This window comes from Poecilia reticulata, linkage group LG11 (assembly GCF_000633615.1).
Source record: "Poecilia reticulata strain Guanapo linkage group LG11, Guppy_female_1.0+MT, whole genome shotgun sequence".
Lineage (NCBI taxonomy): Eukaryota > Metazoa > Chordata > Actinopteri > Cyprinodontiformes > Poeciliidae > Poecilia > Poecilia reticulata.
The window spans coordinates 26,491,226-26,498,728 of record NC_024341.1 but is presented as its reverse complement, the minus strand read 5'-3'; the positions used below and the strand labels follow the sequence as shown (position 1 = coordinate 26,498,728).

Sequence of the window (7,503 nt, the reverse complement as noted above, 5' to 3'; positions counted from 1 at the left end):
ATATAATATACAGATGTAGACATCAAACATACAGAGATTTTTTTGCTTATGCTTTTTACTGGAGGCTTTCATCTCTGTATTCTCTCTCTGATTCAGTCTGTATCTCCTGTAAAAAATTAAAAATCAACTGAATATGAACTGTGTGCGCTTCATTATTTCCTACTTGCATAATTTTTTGATTATTTTTAGCAGTTCTCATTCACTTTATTCATGCATTTAGATAATACTTAATATTCTAACTTTCCTGGTTTCTCCAAATCACTGCATGATTTCTGCTTCTTATTCATAAAACTGTTGTTTTTGCAACATTTACATATGTTTTTATCAAACATATATCAAATATAGAGTTAGACTTCAAATGTATAGATTTTTTGTTCCGTTTTCTTATGGTTGGTAAGGACTCAGATTTTTATCTCTGTTTTCTGTATCTCAACATTTCCTGTAAAAAAACAAAACAGCTGTTGATTATGGTGGCAGGAGGAACGTGTTCACTTTATTACAGTATTTACATTTCTTATTTGCAGGTATTTTTATCTATTGTTCTAATTCACTTTATTTACTGTGTATTTTAATCTCTTCTAGTTGATTTTTTTCACTTGCTCTGTTTCTCCATGCATGTTTTTCTACTTCTTATTGAATGAAACTGAAAACTTTGAAGCATTTTAATGTGATTTTTAAGACCCAGCTTTTATTTATTTCATATTAATCCCATGTGGTAAATTGTTTCATAAACAATATACACAACTTTGAATGAGTACACACACATATCCAGCTAAAATTATTGTAAAATATGATGCAACATAATCACATATCATTTATGAAGCAGCTGCTGTTTTGCATTTCGCAGATGTTTTTGTTCTATTTTCTTATAGAGAGAGAATGAAAACCTGAAAATCAACTGCAGAATGTTACTTATTATAGTAGGAAGATGGTGCGCACTTTATTTATATTTTGTATTTAGACTTATTTGCAGCAGTTCTTATCATTGATTTGTTTATTGAGGTGTTAATGGGTGTAACTCTCCTTCCTGTTTTGTCATCTTAACATTTATCTGCTTTACATGTTAATTTTCACTTGAGATTCCTCCAAATTGTTGCATGTTTTTCTGCTTTTTGTCCCTTTTGGAACATTTACATATATATTTTTAAACAATCATATGTCATTTATAAGTCATTTAGCTGATTTTCTGCTGTATTTTCTTATAAATCTGAGCTTTATCAGAGAGGGAAAATCAGATTCAAGCCTGAAAGTATCTGTATTTCCACTGAAATCATCTGCAGAGTGTTAATTATGATGGCGGGATGATTGAAATTCATTATTCTGTTTGTGATCAGAGCAGCTCCGGTCGCCATGCCTCCTAACAGGACGGTGATTTAGCTGTGAGGAGCAGAAAACTGCAGCGCGTTGGGTGAAACCGGGAGGAGGCTGCAGGAGTCCGGCGCTGCCTGGAGGCCAGTTTGACCTCCTCCTCCCTCCCCTCCCATGCAGCTGCTGAACCGAACCCAGAGATGCTCCACTCCCCGAATCAAAGCGACTGATGTGCAGGCCGTGAGCTGCAGCATTTAATCCGGTTAATTGGTCTGCATGAGGAGCTGCAGGTGTCCAGTCTAAATCTGTTGGTTTTCCGTCATGCATTGTCCCAAAATAATAACTAAACAAGCGCTCTTTCTTAAGATCTACAACGTTTTCAGGGAAAACTGTGCCGAGCGGGAGTATTTATCACCAGCAGGCTGTAATCGTTATTGAATGTTCTCTGTATTTAGCCGGGATTATTCTGCTTAACGTGGAAATAATGAGGTGTCTGATGCGGAGGCGGCCGCAGGGAGATCGATGGGAACCCTGAGTTAATTACGGTATAAATCAATTAAAAGCAGAGAGCAGGAGAGAGGGCAGCCCGGCTGCAGGAGGAAGACATGCTGCACCGAAAGCACGTTGGATTATTTTAATCTTTATTAAACAAGACCGGAAATGACGGCAGAATAGCTGTCAATTAAGAAAGTCCTCCATCAGGTGTTTCTGCTCCATCTCTTCAGAAAGAACGGAGATCCGGGATCCACACACACCGAGTCCAAGACCCGGTTCCCCGTCTGAACCCAGCAGGACCGACACGACCCGCTGATCCCCCCACTCCCACTCCCACTCCCACTCCCACTGCCACTGCCGGAGCCAGAGCCGGAGCCGGAGCCAGAGCCGGATCAATAACCTGCTCAGCCCAATCACTGCGCTGCTGTTTGCGCGTCTGGACTCACTTTTTCCTGCCAGTTAAACGTTTATTCCCTCCAATAATATGCATTTAATTTAAGGACAATTAATCTATAATTTATTCTGAGGCAGAAATATTTCATTTATTTCCAACATTTGCACATTTTTGAGGTGAACTCCGTTTGGTAAATTCTGCAAGAAAAACTTAAAATTGTATTTAAATTCTGGATTTTTTATATATATGAAAAAAAAAACTAAACTAAAAAAAATGCTAAAATTATTTGTCAAGAATTAAAGCATCTCACAAACTGTATTTCCAAAGCGGATTTAGTTGATTTTCGTTAATCAGCTGCTTTTTACATAATGAGCATAAATGTTTCCAGATGTATTTCCGGTAAAACAACGCATATATTTTAGATTTTAAAAAAAGCACATCAGCCTTTCAAATATTTCTAATAGTACAATGAAATAAAGCTTTGAAAATAAAATGATCTACATATTCAAATTATTTAAATACGAATTTTAAAAATGATCTCATTGCTTCGTTTTGCAAATAGGAAACTTTTAACGAATCAAAATAGCTTCACTATATCGCGCTAAATTACAGCACATTTGGTTGTATGCAAATAAGAATAACTTCGAGAAAATAGACATTTAGAGATTTTATTTCCCTGATAAATCAACATAAAAATAATATCTGGTCATTTCAATCGTATAATTATTGATCTGCCGTTAATTTGATTATTTATTGGCTGTAAACGACCTGAACGCCGCACCATGGCAATGCGAAGAAGTTTTTCTAATAAAAAACACACAAAATGAGGAAAAACTGCATATTGTTGCAATTACAAATGTGGAATTTAACGAAATTTAAAGCATCACATATGTATCTAAAAATAAATGACATATAGGCCCAGTAAAGTACAGCAGGAAGCTTTGATATATTCTTATAAATAATCTGTTTTTATTTATAACAGATAGAAATGTAAATTTTAAATAACGTGTCCAGAGGCCATCAGGCAGATTATTTTATATTTTTTATTCTCCTTTAGTTGGAGATCAAACCCAGACAGACACTGACCTCTGGAAGAAAAAAAAATCCCCTCATTGTGATTGAAAAAGACTTTCAAATTTGTCATCGATCGATTTTCCGTCCGAGTCGCGACACTTTCATGACTTTCATTTGAATTGATGAATAATAACAGATTCATATCTGGAGGGCCACATGTTCCCCAGGAGTCCAACACTGTTTCAGAGAAGCCTAAAACGTTTGCTTCACTCTTTCACAAAAAGAAAGAATAATAAATATTATACAAATACAAATCCTACTGTTTTACATTTATTCTTGACGGATGAACATAATATGAGCGGATAAACAATCAATAAGGGTGACAAATAATAATAATAATCATGATAACAGTTGGAAAAAATGACATGATCTACATTTTTCTGCCTTTATTCTCCCGGTAAACATGATCTGTACATGGTGACGGCCGCTTTACCTTTTATTTTAGGACCGTCATTTTGTGGAGCGACCCCAGGGTTAAAGGTCAGCCGGCCACTTTCCCATCGGCCCGATCAGCTACCAGGAACAGAGAGAAGCGGCGGGGAGGGGGGTCGTTTTTAAGGCCCGAGGAGACATATTCCCTTTAAAACACCTCATACTGCCTCCTAGTTTGGTGTTTATTTTATAAATTACAAGGTATCCCTCCGCAGCGGCAGCGTAGTTCCTCCATCCGCCCTACTGTCGTTGCTAAGCAACACAACGAGAGACAGGTGAGTTTTCTTCGCTTTAATGATCAAAATTATCTTTTAGCTCGTCAACCACCCGTTAGTGGGATTATTTAGAAAATATTTATCAGGAAATACAAATAGTAGCTGAAGTTTAAACCCCCAGAACTCCGAAACTGAAACATTAGTCGGCCATCTTTGCTGTTAGCTTAAATTAGCGTCAACAACCAGCTGAAAGCCCGGAAGTAGCAGGTAAAAACTCTTTTAAGTCATTTTAAAGTCAAATAAAAATATCTAGATATTTTGTCTTGTCTTAGTAAATGTTTTATTCTGGTTTTAATCTCAGAGTTCTGATTCAAAAATATGTAATTATGACTTGTTTTCTTAGGCATTCTGGCGGTTTTTGTTTGTTTATAAACTTTATTTAACCAGAAAAAGAAATACAAAAGTGTCCTGGGATATACAGCAACAAAACGAGATAAAAAGTTGACAGTTTCATTCTTTAAAATATTTTAAATACAACAACAAATCACATAAAACATCTACAGCCCGATTTGTAAATCATGCAAATAAATTAAGATTCCCTTGGAGTAATTTTACAGCAGGACCTAAAAATTTAAGATAATTTTCAATGTTTCCTTTTTGAAAAGAATAATCTAGAACCTGCAGTAGACATTAATTTCAGAGGACATTTTAATTTATTTCAAGAACAGGAAATTAATCTTTAAAAATATTCTATTCATCTTTTTATTTAAAGTTTTGGGTATTTTGAAAACATATTACCATGTAGAAATACATTTTTAAATAAAAATAATAATAATCAGTATATTTGGGTGGCACAGTGGTGCAGCCAGACCTGACCAGCTCACCCTTAAATAATATTTCCTCATTGCAGCGTGGAAAATACGGATCAGGACTGCTCAGACGCTGATAAGGGGCCCTCTCTACCCCCCATGGTTTGCTGCCGTTTCAGGGACTCCCACAAATCTTAAAGGCATTAATTTCAAAGTAACCAATCATATGGAATAATATACGTTTTAAACCATGAGTTTGAAAATGTTTTAATCCACTTTTAAGGTAAACATGAGATCAAAAACCACCATTCTAATCTTGCATTTTATGATTTATGAACCTCAGAATGATTATTCCCTCTCATGCCCTATTGACTCCCATCATTGCATGTATCGACACGTGTGTAAACTCCACTGCAGTCAACATTTGACCAGCGTTCCTGTGTAAATACTGCAGCCGCAGCCTGGGAGGTCAGGAAAACAGTAACTCCCTGGGATTGATTTCCAATAATCTGCTCATTGCTTGTCTGATCCACAGGATGCAGGGCTACGGGGAATTGCCGGCTCGTGTCCAGGCGGCTGTTGCCGCGGTGACTGGTGTGAAGATAATAGCAGTTAATGAGATATTAACCCACGTAAGAAAGAAGAAGACGAGGACGGGCGAGCGAGCCGGACTAAAGAGGACAGGATCGGGCTGCGTCTGACCCGGACGGATCGATGCCGCGGCGGTGTTCAGGCGCCGTAACGAGCAGACCGACCCGCCGCCGCCGCCTCTGGATCTGACGAGGTAAATCCAGCTCCTCACTACTGACGCACAGAAACACAAACATCACGTATGCTGCACACATCAGCCGGCTCTCCGTCCAGCTGGTCTGGCCTGCAGGTCAAAGGTCAGCTTCATCCCAGACGCCTGACCTCATCTAACAAAGGTTGACGTTTCTGCTGCAGGAGAGTGTGTGAGTGTGTATTCAGGAATTAGTCTGAGGGAAAAGAGGATGCAGATTTAAACATGTTTCTGCTTTTAAATTCATATCATTAGTTTTCATTAATAAAAGGTAAACAAACCTGAGGTGAAAAGTTGCGGTTCATCAGTGACTGTCGTCGTTTTTACCTTCAGGATCATCATTCTCGATTTTACTTCCCGTCTCTACTTCCCTTTATCTCACCACAGATTTCCTGTAAATCATCACTTGACCTTGGCCCATGACATAGCATGTAAACACACACACACACGCGCACACACACTGGGAAACACCCAATTACAAACTAACAAAACACACAGCCTGGTTGACTCTTTCTGCAGCATAAACTGAACAGTCACTGAAAGATTGATCGGCTCTTCAGTTATTGTTTTTCTATTGTTTTTTGACATGCATCCATATTAAAAGATAATTTCCCGAAACAATTAAGAGAACAAATTATTTTCCATTTTTAGACGTACAATAACACTGTTTGTAAAACCTTTTAGGTTAAGGTGCTGCTTTAAATGTATTTTATTGTTACTAATTATAACAAAGTGAAAGTTGTATCAAAGTTTAATATGAATATTTGGAGTGAATCCAGCAGCGTGGGAACAAAAATGAAAAATCTCAAATGTATAAATCTGCAGCATGTTTATCATCATCAGTGGAAAATAGAGTGTGCAGAAAACAATATTTACAAAAAAAGTAATTTTAAAAACATATTTACGTTTAAGATATTAAATCCAGAACAACTGAGTTGGATGAACTCATATTTTTAATCCATCAGGGTTGGAATGTTTTTATGTTTTCTGTCCTGTGACAACAGATGGCTAACTCTGGGACATTTACCCTCCACGTTAACCGTGTGATATATGTTTAACACTCCTGGACTTTTTAGATATAGAATTTAAAAAATGTGCATGATTTTATTTCAGATTATACATTTTTATGTGCAAATTAAGGGCTCGAAACAAACTGGATCAGCCAAAATGTCTGTGGTTTTCATCAAAGAAGAATAAATAAGTGGAGTCATAGATCAATATAAACATTAAATCTGTAATTTTCTTTCCATTTTTAGCAGACAGAAATTCAAAATGATTGTTTCAAGTGTCCCTTGTTGTGATTAACTCCTTTCACAAAACACTTACAGCACCATTTTGCCATGTTGATGTGCTTTGGAGGAGGTCAGAGGTCAGTTCGCCTCCGTTACACACCTGACTTGTCAAGCGAGGAGATGACAGCGATGGAGCTCAGGGGCGGCTCTTCTTCACGGGTTTATGACGGAAATGTTTTGTGAAAGAGGCCGGAGACTCAAACATTCCCAAATGGACACAGATCTGGACTGGATTCTGTGTCGTCCTGCTGAAATAACCACAGAGAAGAGCCTAGCGATAAATCAATTATATTTGTTAAATCCTCAAAAACACAAAGTTTGATTAATCTTTGAAAAATCTCAATATTTTTCACCAATGCGCTCCTTGTTGGAGTGATGTCTACACGCCCAGAGCGGCCATTTTGTTTTTGGAGTGTGTTTTACTGCTTCTATTTATTTGGACCTTGAATTCAGGTCAACTCTATGACTTACTTTTTTTTTAAATTAAATTTGTATGACAATAGAGTGGAAATGTTACCAGAATAAAGTCGTAATATTCGGAAAATGAAGTAGTAATTTCATGATTACTCCAATACAAAAAACATAAAAATTGTGTTTCTAATTGATTAGTCTTTTTGTTTTAAATATCTGAAATGCTGCCAAACTGGTGACATTAATTTTTCTGTTTTATCTACAGTTTTCATGTCACTTTGTTTTTTTATTT

At 36.9% G+C, this 7,503-nt stretch overlaps 1 long non-coding RNA gene across 1 annotated transcript; it reads left to right on the top strand.

Annotated features, from left to right (window-relative positions):
• Window positions 1–3,714: 3,714 nt before the first annotated feature.
• LOC103472960 (uncharacterized) lies at window positions 3,715–7,230 on the top strand. Its single transcript, XR_534951.2, has 3 exons — window positions 3,715–3,978; window positions 5,263–5,511; window positions 6,837–7,230. It is a non-coding gene; the product is annotated as an uncharacterized LOC103472960 (long non-coding RNA).
• Window positions 7,231–7,503: the final 273 nt, after the last annotated feature.